The sequence below is a fragment of the Rhinatrema bivittatum genome, chromosome 4, assembly GCF_901001135.1.
Source record: "Rhinatrema bivittatum chromosome 4, aRhiBiv1.1, whole genome shotgun sequence".
NCBI lineage: Eukaryota > Metazoa > Chordata > Amphibia > Gymnophiona > Rhinatrematidae > Rhinatrema > Rhinatrema bivittatum.
In genome coordinates, this window is record NC_042618.1 from 392184117 (window position 1) to 392204511 (window position 20395).

The 20395-nt window shown below is 42.2% G+C and overlaps 1 protein-coding gene across 6 annotated transcripts in view; it reads right to left on the reverse strand.

The window, feature by feature from the left end:
* Positions 1–20395, reverse strand: part of CADPS (calcium dependent secretion activator) — a 1086201-nt gene that overhangs the window by 644989 nt on the left and 420817 nt on the right. The window lies entirely within an intron of this gene.

Consider the following 20395-nt stretch of genomic DNA (forward strand, 5'->3'; position numbering starts at 1 on the left):
AAAATTACTTCCAAAAAGTGAACCAGGAATTTATATCTTCTTGCACTTGTATGGATGTTGGTTATAATGCTCCTCAATAAAGAACGCTCTGTATTATGATGGTCTCTATACTATCTATATGTATAATACGTGGTTGATAATAACACTCCATTTTGATGTTTCTGTTTTTTGTATTTGCCTATTCTTTACAATCGTTTGTTGGGTTATATACTAACATTAAAAAAAAAACAAAGATGGCCACACATTTTTCTTTTACAATAGTTTTAAAACATATATAAAAACAAAAACCTCAACTAAACCATTATTTATATTTTAATTTTCCCTGATGCTGTTTAGTAAATGACAACATTTATAAACCTAGCTTTTTGCCTGTTTTTGAAGAATACATTTCTTTTTCAGCCTCTTCATACTTTGGGATATTTCACAATCTGCAGACTGGTGAACCTTCTATGACATAATGGTCACCAGTGTACCTTTATTTCCTATAGGGGCGTAACCCATTGCAATCCTTTAAAGCGATGCATTTTGACATGAGATGAACATACCTACACCAGCCATTATAATAAAGTTAATGCTCTGTAGATTATCATTTGCAGACCTTTTGAGTAAATTATCAACCCATATCCACTGTTTATTCCACTGAGTGTCATATTATCCTTTGTTTTATCTTGAAGGGATTACCCATTCACAGATCTTACAATTACAATTACAATACAGACTGTTTTCCCCTAGGTCATTACATTGTCCATTCCTCAAGTTTATGAACTGGCTGCTGCATCCTCCGTTTTACGTAGCCTGAGCATGTCCATCATTAAGGCTTAATAGACCCATAGGCATTGCTTTGCTATACATGCTTGTACCCTTTGTTCCCTATCCTCAAATTTGTCCTCTCACTGTTTTAACTGTGATAAAGCTAAAACCTTCCATACATTCTTACACTTGACACAGTTGTTATTTCAATTATATCTATTTGTTTAGTAATTGCTTTTACATGTTTCTTTATAATTATTTCAGCCACATGACAAAAATGCATTATACAGCAATATACACATTTTTCCTCTTTACATGGATTTCATGTTCAATGGGGGCTAGATTTTAAAAGCCCTGCGTGTGTAAATCCTGCTGGATTTATGCGCGCAGGGCACTCGCGCGCCGGCACGCCTATTTTGCCTAGGCCGCCGGTGCGCACAAAGCCCCGGGACGCGCGTCAGTCCCGGGGCTTCGTAAAAGGGGCGGAGGGGGCGTGTCTGGGGGCATGTCGGCAGTCCGGGGGCATTTCCTGGGGGTGTGTTCGGGGTCAGGGGCAGTCCAGGGTGGGTCCGGGGGCATGGCGATGGTTTGGGAGCGGGCCGAGAGGGCGGTCCTGAGTCCCCCAGCACTGCGGCCTGTGCCGGGGGATGCCGAGGTGGCGCGCGCAAGTTACGCCTGCTTCAAGCAGGCGTAACTTGCACAACAAAAGGTAGGGAGGGGATTTAGATAGGGCTGGGGGGTGGGGTAGATAGGGGAAGGGAGGGGAAGGTGGGGGGATGCGGAAGGAAAGTTCCCTCCAAGGCCGCTCCGATTTCGGAGCGGCCTCGGAGGGAACGGAGGCAGGCTGCGTGGCTCGGCGAGCGCAGGCTGCCGATTTTGCGCAGCCTTGCGTGCGCTGACCCCAGATTTTATACGATATCCGCGGCTACGCACATATCTTATAAAATCCTGCGTACTTTTTAAAGATCTACCTCTATGTATTTTTGAAATGCAGACACAAAAAAACATTGAAAATATACATCAGTTGTTTTATCATTATATAGTTTTAAAAAATGACTGGGACTTTCTTCCAGAGATGATAGCATTTGAATATGTAGAGAATCCTATGAATTCCTACTAAGAGGAATGTCTTAACTTTATAGGGGAAACAGAGATAGTATGTGTGGGTTGTAGCTCCATGTAGGAGATATGATGGTGAGCTCCTAGACTATATAAACCCCTGCTACTATCTTACAGGTCAATTTTAAAAGCATTGCTCGCTCAATAATGCCCACACGCATGTATATGGGCCATGCGCAAGCAACGCAAATTTTAATGCTGCTCTTGATGAGGAGTAAGTCTGTAGATATTTAGTTTTAGGGTTTAGAGGAGAGGGTAAGGGGTCAATTGGGCAGCATGCAGGATGAAGAACCAGAGAGATCTTAAAGACCTTGATATTAACTGGACAAACCGACGGATTAACTGGACAAAATGACGGACTAACTGGAAAAGTAGGAAAGTGGCTTGCATGAGCATGTTTAAGATCTGCATACATATGTGCATAAAAGCTGATAGAGTCCTATGAAAGACATGCACTAGCTGTGCTCGAGTAACTTCAATATTAGGAGCATACTTACGCACAGTTTTGTATTTTAAACATATAAATGCACATGTGCACACAATTAAAAATTCCTGGATTTTTTAGTTGACCCTCCTAGAGGTCCCTTTGCTGCTCCAATACGATTTAATTTTCTAGGGAAGAACCCTTGAGTTTCTGGGATTAGGACCTGGGTGAAATAAAGAAGTCAGGGTGCCTTTTCAATTTTTTTTACCATGTTTGTTTGAAACCTTGTATTAGCAGGAGGAAGATTTTTCAAACTTCTTTTCTCTGGGACGGATTTTAAATGCCCTGTGCGCATAAATCCGGCTGGATTTACGTGCGCAGGGCCCTCGCGCGCCGGCGCACCTATTTTGCATAGGCCGCCGATGCACGCACAGCCCCGGGATGTGTGTAAGTCCTGGGGCTTCGTAAAAGGGATGGGGAGGGAGCGTGTCCAGGGGCGTGTCCAGGGGCGTGTCCAGGGTCAGGGGGCGGTTTGGGGCAGGACCGGGGGCGTGGCACCAGCCCTGGGGCGTGGTCGAGGCCTCTGGACCAGACCCCAGGTCGGGTGATGGCGCGCCAGCAGGCCGCTGGTGCGGCAGATTTACGTCTGCTTTCAGCAGGCGTAAATCTGCCAACAAACGGTAGGGGGGGGGGTGGATTAGGTAGGGGAAGGGAGGGGAAGGTGCGAGGGGGTGGAAAGAAAGTTCCCTCCGAGACCGCTCCGATTTCGGAGTGGCCTCGGAGGGAACAGTCAGCACGCGCCGACCCCGGATTTTATAAGATACGTGCGGCTACGCACGTATCTTATGAAATCCAGCGTACTTTTGTTCACGCCTGGTGCGCGAACAAAAGTACGCGCTTGCGCAAATTTATAAAATCTGCTCTCTGTGTTTGGTTTCCGCCTTCTTTTTCTCCCAAAACCTGCATTTTTGATAACTACCTGAGTACCCTAGGGCCCAGGGACTTAATTTTGTTACCACCTGGAGGAAGTGGTTTCTCTCACAGAGAAAAGACCCATGAAACATCAATGTCCTTTTGGAGGATTGAATTATCATTCATTCCCATGGAGAAGGAGGGGAAGAAGTTGAAAGAAGATCTCTGGCACCCATCCAGTGTCATCCCCTGTCATCTCACTGAAATCAAGAGAGAAGCAAGAAGTCTGGAGGTACCATTCAGGAACAAAACAAGGAAGAAAAAGGAGAATATGAAGTAAGAGGACCAAAGGTATGCACAATGAGGCTTCACACTAACAGATCTAAATTGGGTTACAATCCCATCTGCCAGTTACTGGGAGGAAGCTTAAGAACTATCAAGTAATTGGAAAAGATAAGGCATAAAAGAATTAACTGGAACTGGCTTTAACTTTAGGATAAATTAATTGGAAGAAAAGATCATAAATGTAAAGGATATCTGCAACTGTAAAAATGACTATGTAAATATTTAGAATTGCAAAGTACCTGTTCGTTCAATTTTCCATCTTTAAATAAGTAAAAGTTTGAGTGTGAAAACATAGAAGCTTCCAGTGTGATTATTAGAATAGATTTTGATGCTTGGTTAAGACTTGAACAATGCACAGGGCCTAAGAACATAAGAAACTGCCGTGCTGGGTCAGACCAAGGGTCCATCAAGCCCAGCATCCTGTTTCCAACAGAGGCCAAACCAGGCCACAAGAACCTGGCAAGTACCCAAACACCAATAAAAAACCATGCTACTGATGCAATTAATAGCAATTCCTATTCCCTAAGTCAACTTGATTAACAGAAGTTAATGGACTTCTCCTCCAAGAACTTATCCAAAAACTTTTTTAAACCCAGCTACACTAACTGCACTAACCACATCCTCTGGCAACAAATTCCAGAGCTTAACTGTGCGTTGAGTGAAAAAGAGAATCTTCCCCTGACAGGGAATTTGGGACACTCATATTGTATTAACATCAAGAGAAGACTTTATCAACCTAAATGTAATTTGAGATGTATTCCTTGGGGTCATGCAATGGGACACTAGTTCAGGGATGGGTCACTAGTTCAGGGATTTCATTACCATTAGGACCTTATCTGTTTTTCCACAGGATTGCAAGCACTTTTTATTCTGTGTATAAGGTAAATAACTAGATTGCCGCACACCCCTGTAATCAAACTAAAATGTACAACCAGTACTAACTGATGTAAATAAGTTATCTTTTATAATCTGCTTTATTTGCTGTAAATAAGCCAATATTCATAACCTCCAACTGCTGTAAATAAGCTACTATGTAACCAACTTACTATGTTTTAACCCACGTTAAACCTCCAATTAATCTCTTGTAATTACCTCTCAGTTCCTGTGCTTTCTCAGCTGCTATCCCTTCCTCCTTTACTTTCTCCCCTTCTCCCCCTCCCCTCCTTTTTTCGAGCTGCTCCATCACCCGCTCCCTGTTTTTTTGTAACTTTCCTCCTTTCTCAAGTTTATTGTAAACCGGCGCGATGTGCTCGCACGAACACCGGTATATTAAAAGCTGTTAAATAAAATAAATAAATAAATAAATTATTATTCAGACTTAATGCACCTCTTTTATATGCCGTTAATAAAATAACATTTAAAACATATTCCAAGCACAACATAATATAAACTGTCCTTATTTTTCCTGTCTGTCATGGGTATTCCAGAGTAGACATTTGTGATGTTTTTAACTTGGATAATCTATAACACATCAAAAACAGTAATCAAGACAAATGCCTGCCAAGCGTTTTATAAGAATGCTGTGTAAGACCATATGTATGATTGATGTAAATATGCCTTTCAAAAAAGCTAATGTACCAGTAGAGGCTTGGGTATCTCCCAACTAGCTGAAACTGTGAACATCTCCCTGTCTGGGATTTTACTGTATTTTGGATTATCTTCTGCATCTGATGTTTCCTTGATGCATGGACAAAAAAAGCACAGACAGGATATGCTGATAGCTGGTGTGTTCCCATATTCTCCTGACTGTGAAGATCCATCATTTTCCAATAAAATGTAATACTGACATAACAGTAACACTCTTTTCTAAACATGACCTCTATTATTGCTATCTTCCACCCTAAAATGCTTAATCACAATGAAAGATTTTTTTCTTACCCCTCCTGCTTTTAGTTTTTCCAAATATCTGCTTGAGCAACTGCCACAGCTTGGTACAGCTCTATGTTGATAGAATTCATAGTATTATCAATAACATTGATGTTAAAGGCTGAATCCTACAAATCAAAACATTTTTGTCCCAATGGGAGCTTCTCAATCTCTGTGTCTATAATTTTGTCCACTTTTTATGTTCTACGATTGTTGAAATGTAGCATTTGTACCGGAGGGTAACCTTCTTATTCAGCTTGAGGTCCGCAAGAAAGAAGTGACATTTATGGTCCCTCTTTAATGCTCTTTGCTGCTTACTTTCTATTTCTTGCCTTTTAGGGGTTTCTTGCAGATTCATTTTTATTTTTAGAATCACAAATCTAAAGCTTTTGAGAGCCATTAGTCTTTTTATGTGGATGTGTTCTCACATGACCACTATCACGTAGTTTATTTCTACATTTGGTTGTACATGTCTAGGCTTATCTATTTGAGCTACATGATTGTTCTCACTATAGCAACCCAGCCTGTTTTTTTTTTTTCTCTGAATTTTAAAACATTTTTTTATACTGTATAGGTGCTACACACTTATTGGTAGCCAGTGTTATAATCAGACATGGCAGATATAATCAACTAAATCAGCCTGCCAATGTGTGCCTATGACTGACACAATTGTTTTGTTTCTTTTTAAATGTGTCCTAGCAGATCTGTGTAAAGAATAAGCATGTTGTAGGGTCGTTTATCAAAATGCTATAAGGCGCTTTCGCATGAGTTAAGGGTTATCGCATGCGAAAAGCACCATTAACGTATGGCGCGATACAAATCTTAAAAAGAAGAGGAGTTAGGGACAGGCTAGGTTTACTGTTTTGCAAAGCCCTATTGCATGGCTTTAACTACACCCTTTTCAGTAGTGTTAAGCCATGCAATAGCTTGTATTAAGGGGAAGGGGAAGGGGGGATATAGAGAGAGAGAGAGAGAATGCTCTAACCCTAGATAGGTATTTATATCTCTATGGGAGGCCTACCTAGTAACTCGAGGTGAGGTTTAGGTAGTAGTGTAGGGGTTAGGGGCCACTTTGACATTCAAAGTGAGACGTATGATTCTCTTATGAAGATTTGATGACCCTTGGAGTGAGAAAACTCACTCAAAGATGATATTTGTGCAATGTTCTTTCAACCTAGCTGGATGGACTCTCTTCCTGGGTAACATCAAGCTAGGTTGAGAGAACACTGCACAAATATCATCTTTGAGTGAGTTTCCTCACTCCGAGGGTCATCAAATCTTCACAAGAAAGCACTGTTCTGTTTGTACATCTCACTTTGAATGTCAAAGTGGCTCCTAACCCCTACACTAATACCTAAACCTCAACTCGAGTTACTAGGTGGGCCTCCCATAGAGATGCAAATACCTATCTAGAGTTAGGACATTATGGCTAGGTGCTCTCTCTCTCTCACTCTCTCACTTTTGCTCTCTCTCTCTCACTCTCTCACTTTTGATCTCTCTCTCATAGTAAACATGGTCCCCCCCAGTGGTTGTATGTAGGAAATAACACATTTCTGACACTTATCACAAAGTGTGAAAACATTATTGCAATTTGCAGTAACTTAGCACTTCAAGAGGTAATAGCACAAATTGCAATAAACTGCCTATAACCATAAAACACACCCCTTTTTCTATCGCATGTGATATTTAGTGCATTTTGATAATTCCAGGCCTTGGTTTGTAAGCCATTTGGTTACTTGTTTTTTGGTCACTCTTTCATTACATTTTTTAGCAGTCTGAAAAAGAGGATTTATCCCACCAAAACTTCCTATTGTATCTAAGTCATAACAAATTTTCTTTAACAGATCCTCATACATGGTTGTTATATGCAGCTGTATACACAGTAGTCTGTATTTAAAATTCAGGCATGTTTAATTTACTATTGGGCGAATTATCAAAGGGCCACGTGCATAAAAATAAGGACTTACGTGCATGGCCAGGCCCTGTGCGTGCCGTTCGCATTTTCAAAAAGACCCAGCCACATGCGTAAGTTCCGATTTGTGCACAAGTGCTGGACCCTGAAAAAAGGGCAGGCCGGAGAACGTGGTCTGGGCAGGATGGCACGAAGACCAGCCAGGACAGCGGCCATTAGTCGCTGTTCCAGAGAAGCACATGCCAGCAGCTGGCCAGCACGCGTAACTTGCTTCTGCTCCTGAAGAGCAATAATAAAATAAAAAAATTAGGGAAAGGTAGATTAGATTTAGGGGGTGGGGAGGAGAGGGGAAGAGGGAGGTAGGGGGTAGGGAAGTTTCCTCCCAGTCCGGAGTGGACTAGGAGGGAACTGGGAAAGGCCCGATTGCTTTTGCCATGCATATTTTACAAAAATTTGACCCCCTCATGCGTGCCACCCGCAAATGCACGCACGGATTTTAAAATCCGGTGCGCATACGCACAGCCATCCAATTTTAGAACATGCACGTGCATGTTATAAAATTAGGGTGCACATGGATGGATGTGCGCTGCTTTGAAAATCTACCCCTTTGAATTTCTAGCCCTCCACCCTACTATTAAACATTCTTTTTGTGTAGTACAATAGATCTGCTCAAACTTCACTCTGATTGCTTAACAGGCATGCACTTTTTTCATTGAAGCCTCCTGATCAGAGAGGTGGGAGGAGAGAAGGAGGAATTTTTCCTTGTTACAGAGTAAGAGAGCTTCCTGCTACATTACAGGTCACATTGTAATAGTAACTAGGAATTCTGGGATCAGGAACTACTGTTTCTGATTGTGTTACCTCAGCAGCATTTGTTTGGACTTTAAGTGATGTCATAAAAAAAAATCAGGGTCCATTAATTCTGTCATCAAAAGTGATAGGACCATTTTTTATGTTGTAGAGGGGCATCCTTGGGGACAGTTTGGGGGCATGGTTTGGTTGGACTTCAGGTGATGTCAACTAAAAGTGGTTAGGTCTATTAATTATGATGACATCAAAAGCAGCCAGGGCCATTTCAGATGTCATTGGGGAGGGGCATGAGCAAGGATGGGTAGGGGCATGGTTACAGGGTGGCTAGGGGTGTGGTTTGGGGAAGAAATGTGCAAAGTTATGCCCATTCACTATTATGGAAGTAGGTGAGCATGAGTGGAGTTATGGGAGGTATGTGGGCATGGCCTAGACTGGAAGTAAATGCTGACTGGTTGATATCATCCTTATCTCATCTGTCAATCAGCTTGATGTATGGTTTGCCCATTCTACTACTCGCACTTAATATTAGCTGGATTTGGGGGGGGGGGGGTTGGAAGGATAGGAAAATAACTTGCATAGATTGTATTTTTTTCATGTATGCAATTTATTTACCACAGAACATTTACCAACAGAAAAAGCAGTGTCCACAGGTCCTTTATAATGTTAAAAAATGAGATACAAGGAGTATGGGTACAAAGGATCCACAGACTTTGTACCTAGGTGGACAATTTGAAAATTGCCCCCACAAAATGTTGACCACCAAACAGATGAAGATTTATGTGAGAAACTGAGGAAAATTCATCAGCAATTATAAAGCAAAGTTGATTCTTGTGGGTGTTTAGGTGTGCTCAGAGATTGACAACAGAAGCTCTCAACTTATTATTAGCTGTTGGTACTATACCAGCTTATCTTCTGTAATGTTTTTCTTTTCAGAATCTGCAGTGTATATTAACTGTTTCTATTTGTGTACCAGCAAGGTTCCTTATTATCTAATGAACTACCCTTTGAATAAGAAAATATGCAGAAAGCGCTACTGGGAGCTATTTACGGTAGCACAATAGACGAGCAATTTTGTAAGACTGACATTTCACTCTTTCATAATTGAAATCCTATTCCACAATTCATGGACTTTGGGACCATGCCTAGACATTGAAATAAAAGCATCACTAAAGCAGTTGATCTGCCTTAATTGAATACTACACACAAAGCCCTCTGGTAACCTTAGCTGTACCCTCTAAACTGTAAATTTTATAAGCATAAGTAAGTGCAAGAAGTTTAGTTTCTTCTAAGTCATGTTAGACTAGACAGTACAATTCCATATCGTTTCACATGAAATATTTTCTAATGCTACATCACAGGGCCCTCTGGAAATATTACTTAAGACAGTAAATGGTTAAACATTTCATTCTACATTATGATGACGTCAGCATCTTTACAGGTAGATTAACATTTGACAAATGTAATTTTGAAAGGGCCATATAAGTAATGTTCCTTAGCCAGCTAGCATTATATTGAATCAGTTTTATTGTATTCTGATTTTATTTTGTTATTAAGCAATAGCAACTGGGTTATGTTGGGCAGGAAAAACAAAATTCCTGATATTTACAGTTACTTCTTAGGACTCAACATTTTCTTATAAGGCAGTCAGATCAAGATGTTCTTCTATGCAGTACAACCTCATAAGAGATTTCTGTTGAGAAAGATGCTTCATGAAATTCATGATTGAATCTCTTTAAAGTCATCTGAGAAATTATGCTCTTACTAAAGTTTTTCCATTAGTACAGGGTGATCACAACAGACTTAACAAACAATAGTATAATGCACATTTACTACTGTACAAATCCCGGATACACCAGCACCTAAATAAATGTGTGATTAGTAATATAAAAATACAAAGGTAGCATATTTACATATAGTAATACAACAATGCTTTAGATTAACCTGTTCAAACCAAAATACACAAAAGCTAGTCCTAAGCAAATATCTGTGGTTGTCTTGTCACTGGCTTTTGTGCAGTAATTCAGCAAAAAACAATAGGCCAGTTTTGATATAACATGGCCTTTCATTAATGAGAAGATAGAAGTTTGGTGGTAGATATTTAAACACTGCAAACACTGGCTGTTAATATGGGTAAACACTAGCATAGCAGTACTTAAAAGTTAGGTAGAATTTATTTTTGCATATGATCAAGTAAGTACAGAAATTTAGAAACAAATTAAAAACTAGTGTAGGTAGACATCAACAATATTTGTTTATGTCTTTCTCTTGAGTGCATAATTTATGTGGCTAACAGATCATAATAAAATGCAACATGAAAATATTTTTATTTTAATTACATTCTCCAGTTAGTAGGGATGGTGCTTAAGACATTGCACACTGTTTCTGTGAAGGAGACTGAAGAATGGATTTGTTAGCTCCATGAGGCACTATGAATCAGGTGCCCAATCGTTCCCGCTTTCGGGTTTGTCTGGCCGCAGGAAAATCTCGTTTTCCCGTGGATCCCTGTTTTTTGTTTTTTTTTTTGTGAAAAATCATTTTTCGGGTTAGTGCGCGCTAACTCATGTCAGTGCGCACTAACAAAAATAGCAAAAAGTAACAAAAAATAACAAAACTTTTTTTTTGTAGCACGCACTGACATGAGTTAGCGCGCACTAACCCGAAAAACGATTTTTATGAAAATTCGGGGGGAAAAGTGATAATTTCTTTTTTTACCCAATATATTAACAAATTTAGACATATCGTATGATATTTCAATTTGTTAGAAAAATGATTCACATCCCTATGAGGCAGTCATTTTGGTGAAATCACTGGTATTGAAGGAAGATTTTAGATACATAGGTTGAAAGAAATACAAACACAAAAGTATTGTTTCAAAACTTTTTTTTTTATTGTCTGAAGTATTACTCCTGAGTGTTTAAGTGATGATTATATCATACCAAGAGCAATTTTTAAATGATTTTCCACGGATAAAAGAGCATTTCACCTGAAGAAAAGGGGTGTTTGAAAACTGTCTGCTCACAATGTCAAAACTACCCCACTGGTCACAGGCTGGATACCTTAACCTATGGTAAAACAGGGGCCAGATCAGGTTGGGAGAAGGAGAGTACATGGGGGGATTTAATTTTGAAATCCCGACTCATACTTTCCCATGTATATTTTTGCACCTGCTTCAAAGCAGGTTCAAAATTACACAGAAACAAAATAAGTGATTTATACTTTACAGGATCTGCCAGGTACTTTTGACCTGGATTGGCCACTGTTGGAGACAGGATGCTGGGCTCATTGTACCTTGGTCTGACCCAACATGGCAATTCTTATTTTCTCATGTTCTTATGAATTTTCAAAGAGACTTTCTCTATGAAAATTAGCTTTGGGGCCCACTATGTATCATCTTTATTAATGAACATATTTCACCCCCCACCCTACCAGGAGCTGTGTACACTGTCTTTGCTGCATCTATGGCTCCAGTTCCAGCAAACCAACTTTGAACCAGATCATGCTCCCCCTGTGTCCGTGAGCACGCCTGACTTCCATTCTCTCAGGAGACCCTGCGAGGCCCACTGAAGTCCAAGCAGTCCGGGTCCCTATGAGCTCCTCCCAGGGAGACCTCGGGCTTCCAGTGGTGAAGTTCTTCACAGCCTCTGTCTCCTCCAGTGCTCAGCCCCCTGGGGGCAGTTACCTCCTGTTCCCTTTTAGGAGGCGTTCCCTCACTGTCCCAGGACAAGTCCACCCCCGAGCGCAACAATTTATGATGTAATGACAAGACTTCCATTGATTAAGCGAGGGAAAAGTATAAGCAACTAAGGGCCTCATTTTCTAAAGTATCGCAGGCCTGCGATACTTTAGAAGATGAGGGGCAGGGGGCTGAAACGGGGGGAGGGCCTGCGCTAGCCGGCAGCGATCGCACCGTCGCGGTGCGATCGCTGCCGGTTTCGCACCCAATAGCGCCACCATAGGAGGTGTAGCTATTGGGAGTGAAAGCTGCCACGAAAAGGCACTTACCTTTTCGCTGTCCGCGGCGTCGGCACTCCAGATGCTATAGCAGTTGTGTGTCCTTTGCTGTTAGTCTTGTCACTAATTCTGTGAATCTATCTTACAAATTGTTGTTACTGCAGTGATACCAAGCTGTTATTACAGTAACTGTTATTATTGCAGTTGAGCAAAGGGGTGTGTGTGTGTGTGTGTGAGTGTGTGTGTGTGTAAAAGTGAGTTAGTAAGTTCTTCAGAAACTGTCTCTTAGGGCCTCATTTTCCACGCCGCTCGCACGCGATAAGGGACCTTTCGCACGCGAAAAGTCCCTTATCGCGTGCGATACCAGGATGGGGGTGGAGTCGGGGCGGAGTCGGCCCCGGAAGAGGAGGAGTCGGGGCATCACCGGGGCCGACTCCGCCCCGACTCCACCCCCATCCTGGTATCGCACGCGATAAGGGACTTTTCGCGTGCGAAAGGTCCCTTATCGCGTGCGAGCGGCGTGGAAAATGAGGCCCTAAGAGACAGTTTCTGAAGAACTTACTAACTCACTTTTACACACACACACACTCACACACACACACACACCTTTGTTCAACTGCAATAATAACAGTTACTGTAATAACAGCTTGGTATCACTGCAGTAACAACAATTTGTAAGATAGATTCACAGCATTAGTGACAAGACTAACAGCAAAGGACACACAACTGCTATAGCATCTGGAGAACCAGTGGCAGCATTAGACACAGAAAAGAGAGACCTGCATAAGAGAATCTCAAGACATCTCGGAAAAGGCAGATGGCCACTGGCAATTCCCAGCTCTGCCTTGTGGGTGAGAGATTTCCATGATGGATGGGGGTCCGGAACCCTCGCTGAACGACCTCCTGCAGTCGATCTCCTGCCGGCGCCATTTTCCGTACGGAAAACGATTCGCGGCAGGAAATCGCTCCTGGACCCCCGCTGGACCCCCAGGAACTTTTGGCCAGCTTGGGGGGGCCTCCTGACCCCCACAAGACTTGCCAAAAGTCCAGCGGGGGTCTGGAACGACCTCCTGCATCGAATCGTTTTGGTCTATGGCCGCCGCCATTTTGCGGCGGCCATTTTGCAAAATGGCGCAGGCTGAAGACTACACGATTTAGTGTGCCGCTTTTCCTGCTCTCCCCCTTCCCCCGATTTAGCTATGGACCGCCGCTACGGAGGTAATTTAAGGCTACGGACCCCCAGGTAATTTAAGGCATTTGGGGGGGTTCAGGAGGGTGGGGGATTTAATTTAAAGGGTCGGGGTGGGTTTTAGGGGGTTTTAGTGTGCCGTGTTTTAGTGTGCCGCTGGACCCCCAGGTAATTTAAGGCATTTGGGGGGGGGTTCGGGAGGGTGGGGAATTTAATTTAAAGGGTCGGGGGTGGGTTTTAGGGGGTTTTAGTGTGCCGGCTCACGATTTTAACGATTTTCACGATACTTTACACACCCAAACGGCAACAATACGATTCCCTCCCCCTCCCAGCCGAAATCAATCGTTAAGACGATCGAGGACACGATTCACATCTCTACTGACCACACATTAAAAGGGCAATCAAAAGGTGGTTAAAGATAACAGGGTCCCAAAAAATAACCTTATAGTTTAATGATAGGTCTGAAGTAGACTGAGGTCACTGAAATTGTCATACAGTGATAGGGCTGAGCTAGACTGGGGTCACTGAGATTGACATAATGATATATCTTGTTTGCCATTATGGAATATTTTTATTGTCAGGAAGCTTTGTTAAACCTGGGTGAATTCTTGTCTATTTTGGTCCGAAAGTGTGGGTGTATTTTGATATATTTGGTATATAAGGTGAGGGATACTAGGGTCAGCCTTATACCAAATTGGGAAGAAATTTGGAGGGTTAATTAGGACAATTCGCCAGGGTTTTTTCTCCAATACAGCAACAGAAAGAAAGAAGATATTTTCCTGTCAATGAAAGAACATTGCAATCAGATTATCCATTACTATTTCAGATCTGTCTATTCTTTCAAGGCAATGATCAGAAAAAAATGCTTTTACTTCCCTCATTTTACTGAGTCAGTTGGTTTTGTTTTTGCCTTTTGGCTTTGAAGCACACTTCCCTAATTACCATATTTTCTCTGTGCAGGAGAGTTCTAATACCTACATTGGTTTTGGAGAAAACCAAATTCTTTTTAGGCTGCAAAACATTTTATGTGACCAACTAAAGTTTAGCCATCATCAAACACCTTTGGTTAATTCTTATGCTGTTTCCATAAAATGTATCACAACCTGCAAATAATAATAATGATTATTATTCATTTGTATAGCACATACCAAATATACATTGGGGTGGATTTTCAGAGCCCTGCTCGCCTAAATCCGCCCAAAACCGGGCGGATTTAGGCGAGCAGGGCCCTGCGCGCCGGTGAGCCTATTTTACATAGGCCTACCGGCGCGCGCAGAGCCCCGGGACTTGCGTAAGTCCCGGGGTTCTCCGAGGGGGCCGTGTCGGGGGCGTGTCGGGGGTGGGCCCGGTCGTCGCGGCGTTTCGGGGGCGTGTCGACAGCGTTTTGGGGGCGGGTACGGGGGCGTGGCTACGGCCCGGGGCGATCCGGGGGCATGGCCGCGCCCTCCGTACCCACCCCCAGGTCACGGCCCGGCGCGCAGGAGGCCCGCTCGCGCGCGCGGATTTACTTCTCCCTCCGGGAGGCGTAAATCCCCGGAGAAAGGTAAGGGGGGGGGTGTAGACAGGGCCGGGGGGGTGGGTTAGGTAGAGGAAGGGAGGGGAAGGTGAGGGGAGGGCATTAGAGGATTCCCTCCAAGGCTGCTCCGATTTCGGAGCGGCCTTGGAGGGAACGGGGGTAGGCTGCGCGGCTCGGCGCGCGCCGGCTATACAAAATCGATAGCCTTGCACGCGCCGATCCAGGTTTTTAGCAGATACGCGCGGCTCCGCGCGTATCTACTAAAATCCAGCGTACTTTTGTTTGCGCCTGGAGCGCAAACAAAAGTAGGCCTATTCGCGGAGTCTGAAAATCCGCCCCATAGCCTGTACAGAGACACTGAGAGGGTAATTATAACTGTGCGTGTTCAGGTACAGTTAGTGCATATCTTTTATGTGAACATTTTACCTCTAATTTTCAAAGTGAACTGATGCATATAAGTATGCTCTGAAGATTTTGGAGTAATTGCCATGGAACATATGCAAACTAACTCACACAAAGATACACCTCCTCTTTGGAAGGCGTTACTTGTGCAAGCAGACTTCCGCGCAGGGAGGATAACTTTCAAACAACCTTCTTTCCCCCTTCCCCCCATTAGCAAACCTCCCTCCCCATGTGCTAGTCTCGCTCTAATAGTGCATACTGCTACTGTTCCTAGTTATGTTATGTTATATTATCCAAGTTATTCACTCCCTTGTTCATTGTAAGACATATGATGTCATTGTTTTCTACTTGTTATAATGTAAACCGGAGTGATAAGTAATTCTGTTACCTGAACTTCGGTATAAAAAAAGTTATATCGTTTAACCATTTATTCTTTCCTTTTTCTTCCTCTTCACCAAGTTCTGCCACCCTTGTTAATTGTAACTGTACTTTCGGTCACCTGAGTTCTAGTTTGATGTATTTAATGCACTCCCGTTTCATGTAAACCAGCAAGATATGTTCTCATGATTGCCGGTATATAAAAACCTTAAATAAATAAATAAAAATAAATAAATAAATAAATAAACAGCTGCATGTGCAAACATATATAGGTGTATAAGGGGTGCAAAAATCTACTCCAGTAATTTATAACCTGAGTGTACATGATGTAGACAGATTAGAAAATATGCATAAATGTAACCTGCAGAATATATATTGCACTTATCCGGATAAGTTTTGATTTATTTGCCTAAGTATTATCTGGACAAATTCTGATTTATCCTTCTAAGTTCAAAGTTGTTAAGTCACAAGAGGATTGTGAGAAATTGCAAGAGGATCTTGCAAGACTGGGAGACTGTGAATTCAAATGGCAGATGACATTTGAATTCCCCTTTGGGATCCTGCCAGGTACTTGTGACCTGCCTTGGCCACTGTTGCTAACAGAATACTGGGCTTGTTGGACCCTTAGTCCGACAGTATGGCAAGCCTTATCTTCTTATGTTCTTATGTAAGTGCAAAGTAATGCATGTAGGGAAAAATAACCCAAATTAAAGCTACACAATACAAGGTTCCACATTGGGAGTCACCGCCCAGGAAAAGAGTCTAAGCATCATCATTATTTATTTATTTATTTATTTAATTTATTTATTTTTAGGCTTTTTTTATACCGATATTAGTGGGAACATCATATCAGTTTACATCAAACTGAAGGTGGAAAATACATGGAACAGGGATGGGGAATAGGGCTGCAATGAAAGAAAATTAGAACTAGAGAAGAAATGAGAGGAGGAAACAAGAAGTATAACTAACGTATATAAGTAAAAATATAACTGAAGAGAAATAACATGTTAACATAATGGTGTAATAAATTAGTAATTTAGAGGTATAATTCTGTGGCAGGGGGATTATGGTGCAAGGGCCCTAATCTGGGTATGCCTGAATAATATGTATAACTGAATAATATGTAATCATGAATAATATGTTGAAATCCCCTGCTCAGTGTGAGAATGTTGCCAAGAAAGCAAATAGGATACTAGGAATTATTAAAAAAGGAATGGAGAGTAAAACAGAGAATAACATAATGCCTCTGTAATTGCTCCATGATGTACCCGCTCCTTGTGTGCACTTCTGTTTCATCTCAAAAAAGGTATAGCAGAATTAGAAAAGGTACAGAGAAGAGCAAACAAAATGATAAAAGAGATAGAACTATTCCCCAATGAGGAAAGGCTAAAGAGGTTAGGCTCTTCAGTTTGGAGATGATATGGCTGAGAGGAGATATGATAGAGGTCTATAAAATAATGAGTGGAGTAGAACAGGTAAATGTGGATTGGTTGTTTACTCTTTCAAAATATACAAAGACTGGGGGACATTCAATGAAGTTACGAGATGATACATTTAAGACAAATAGGAGAAAATATTTTTTTACTCAACTTATAACTGAACTCTAGAATTTGTTGCTGGAGGATGTGGTGACAGCTGTTAGTATAGCTGGGTTTAAAACAAGTTCCTGGAAGAAATGTTCCTGGAAGAAAAGTCATAAACAATTATTAAGGTGGACTTGGGGAAATTCACTGCTTATCCCTGAGATAAACAATATGGAATCTATCGAATCTTTGGGATCCTGCCAGGTACTTGTGACTTGGATTGGCACTGTTGGAAACAGGATACTGGGCTCAATAGACCTTTGGTCTGACCCAGTATGGCAAATCTTATGTTCTTATAAGTAGCAGCAAAGCTGATAATTATGTGAATAAGTCTTAAAAACACTACTTATCTGGGTAAGTCAGAAAGCCAGATAAGTTTAAAAAGTGCTACTTATCCAGATAAGTAAGCTAGACAGATAAGTGTCACATTGAGTTACTTTATTTATTCATTTAGCGTTTTTCTATACCGACCTTCATGGTTAAATACCATATCAGATCGGTTTACTTATCTTGATAAAAGAGACAGATGAATAAGTCTGCTACTTACCTTGCTAAGTAGCTGAATTTGAGACTTATCTGTCTATTTTATTTCTCCAGATTAGTAGCTCTATTTGAGACGTATCTGTCTATTTTACTTATCTGGATAAGTAGCACTTTTCAGACTTATCCGGCTATCTGACATACTCGGATAAGAAGTGTTTTTAAGATTTATCCGGCTAAGTATCAGTTTTGCTGCTACTTAGATGGATCAATTGGGACTTGTCCACAGAAGTGTCACTACTTAGCCAGAGATAATCCAAACAGCAAACAGGAGCGCTTCTGCACGTGTAATTTTTTCATTTGCATCTTTGAATGCTGTAACATATACACTGTGGAGTTGCCATTTAAAATGAAACAATTACACCACAAAAAAGTTTGTGTGGACTTTGAATCTTTTCTGCACATTTTCTTGTGTCTGCTGTGTCTAGTTAGCCGGATAAATCAAATTTATATGGATAAATGCTTCTTTCAAGATTTATCCAGCTAAGTAGTGGCAAAGGCCCTATTTAACTGGATAAATCAGAATTTATCTGGATAACTAGCATGTTGTTCTTACTTATTTTCACATCTAACTTTAAAATATACATGTGGAGATTTTATCTGGGTAATTTACATGCCCCCCCCCCCCCTTAAATTGGGTTTATAAATCAGGAGATTTTCTAACATGTGCACAGCAATGAAATTACCAGTTTTATCAATTGGTCTACTAGTTCGCCCAGTCCATCTACAGCTCATCAAGAGTCTCCTGGCTCTTCAGCAACAACTCCCCCCATTTCACCCAGACTCCCCATTGTCATTATTTCACTTTTAAGATGTTTACAATGACTTACTCCAGAAATAGAGCCGATATAAATATATGTGAGTACATGCAGAAATTGTTTATAAAATAGCAACTTATACGCATAATGTTGGCCTTACCCTGGAATGTCCTTGGCCTGTCCCTTTTTTACATACATAAATTTACTCACAGACTCTTATGTATTTTAGGGTTTATAAAATAGCATATATGCAAGTATAAGCAATTTACAAGTATATATCCTTATTTATTTTATTTATTTATTTAGAGATTTTCTATACCGGCATTCGTGATTAAAAATCACATCATGCCGGTTTACAAATAACAGGGGGTGTGAAAATATCCTTATTTTTATGTATGCAACCATTGAATATTCACCTATTTTCTAATTAAAGAAGTATGCGTATGTTACAACTCCACCTAATACTACCCCCTGAATGCCTCTTTCAAATTCATGTAAAAGTGTGCATGTACTGGTAGATTTTAAAACCCCTACGCATGCCGAAGTTGGGAGATATGTCAGTGGTGCGCACAACGTGGATTTTAAAACCTGTGCGGTTATGCACATACAATTTTTTTCAATAAAAGAGGCGGAGCGTGGGTGTACTCTGGGTGGGGCATAGGTGGGACATGGGTGGGCTGGAACAGCACCATGAAGTCTATGCGTAAGTGTTTACACACACCAGCGTGCATTGGGGTCCCCTACCATATAACTTTACTTCTGCTAAAATAACATGTAAGTTGTGTTACACAAAAAAAACTAGGCTAGTCAGTAGAGTTTTAAGGCTCAGGGCTAATAGGGTAAAAGGGAGGCAAGTTAGCTAGGGTGTTCAGGAAGTCCTCTCCTTTTCTGGGCCAAACTGGGAACAAACAATATGATAGAGGTGTTTAAAATCATGAGAGGTCTAGAACGGGTAGATGTGAATCGGTTATTTACTCTTTCGGATAGTAGAAAGACTAGGGGGCACTCCATGAAGTTAGCATGGGGCACATTTAAAACTAATCGGAGAAAGTTCTTTTTTACTCAACGCACAATTAAACTCTGGAATTTGTTGCCAGAGGATGTGGTTAGTGCAGTTAGTATAGCTGTGTTTAAAAAAGGATTGGATAAGTTCTTGGAGGAGAAGTCCATTACCTGCTATTAAGTTCACTTAGGGGCGGATTTTCAGAGCCCTGCTCGTCTAAATCCACCTAAATCCGGGTGGATTTAGGCGAGCAGGGCCCTGCGCGCCGGTGCGCCTATGTTCAATAGGCCTACCGGCGCGCGCAGACCCCGGGACTTGCGTAAGTCCCGGGGTTTTCCGAGGGGGGCATGTCGGGAGCGTGTTGAGGGGGCGGGCCCGATCGGCGCGGCGTTTTCGGGGCGGGCCGTAGCATTTCGGGGGCGGGCCCAGGGGCGTGGTTATGGACCGGGGCGGTCCGGGGGCGTGGCCACGCCCTCCGGACCCGCCCCCAGGTCGCGTCCCAGGGCGCTAGCGGCCTGCTGGCGCGCGGGGATTTACGTCTCCCTCTGGGAGGCGTAAATCCCCCGACAAAGGAAAGGGGGGGGTTTAGACAGGGCCGGGCGGGTGGGTTAGGTAGGGGAAGGGAGGGGAAGGTGAGGGGAGGGCAAAAGAAAGTTCCCTCCGAGGCCGCTCCGAAATCGGAGCGACCTCGGAGGGAACGGAGGTAGGCTGCGCGGCTCGGCATGCGCTGGCTATACGGAATCGATAGCCTTGCGCACGCCGATCGCGGATTTTAGCAGCTACGCGCGTACCTACTAAAATCCAGCGTACTTTTGTTTGCGCCTGATGCGCCAACAAAAGTACGCCAAATTGCGCTATTTGAAAATCTACCCCTCAGAGAATAGCCACTGCCATTAGCATTGGTAACATGGAATAGACTTAGTTTTTGGGTACTTGC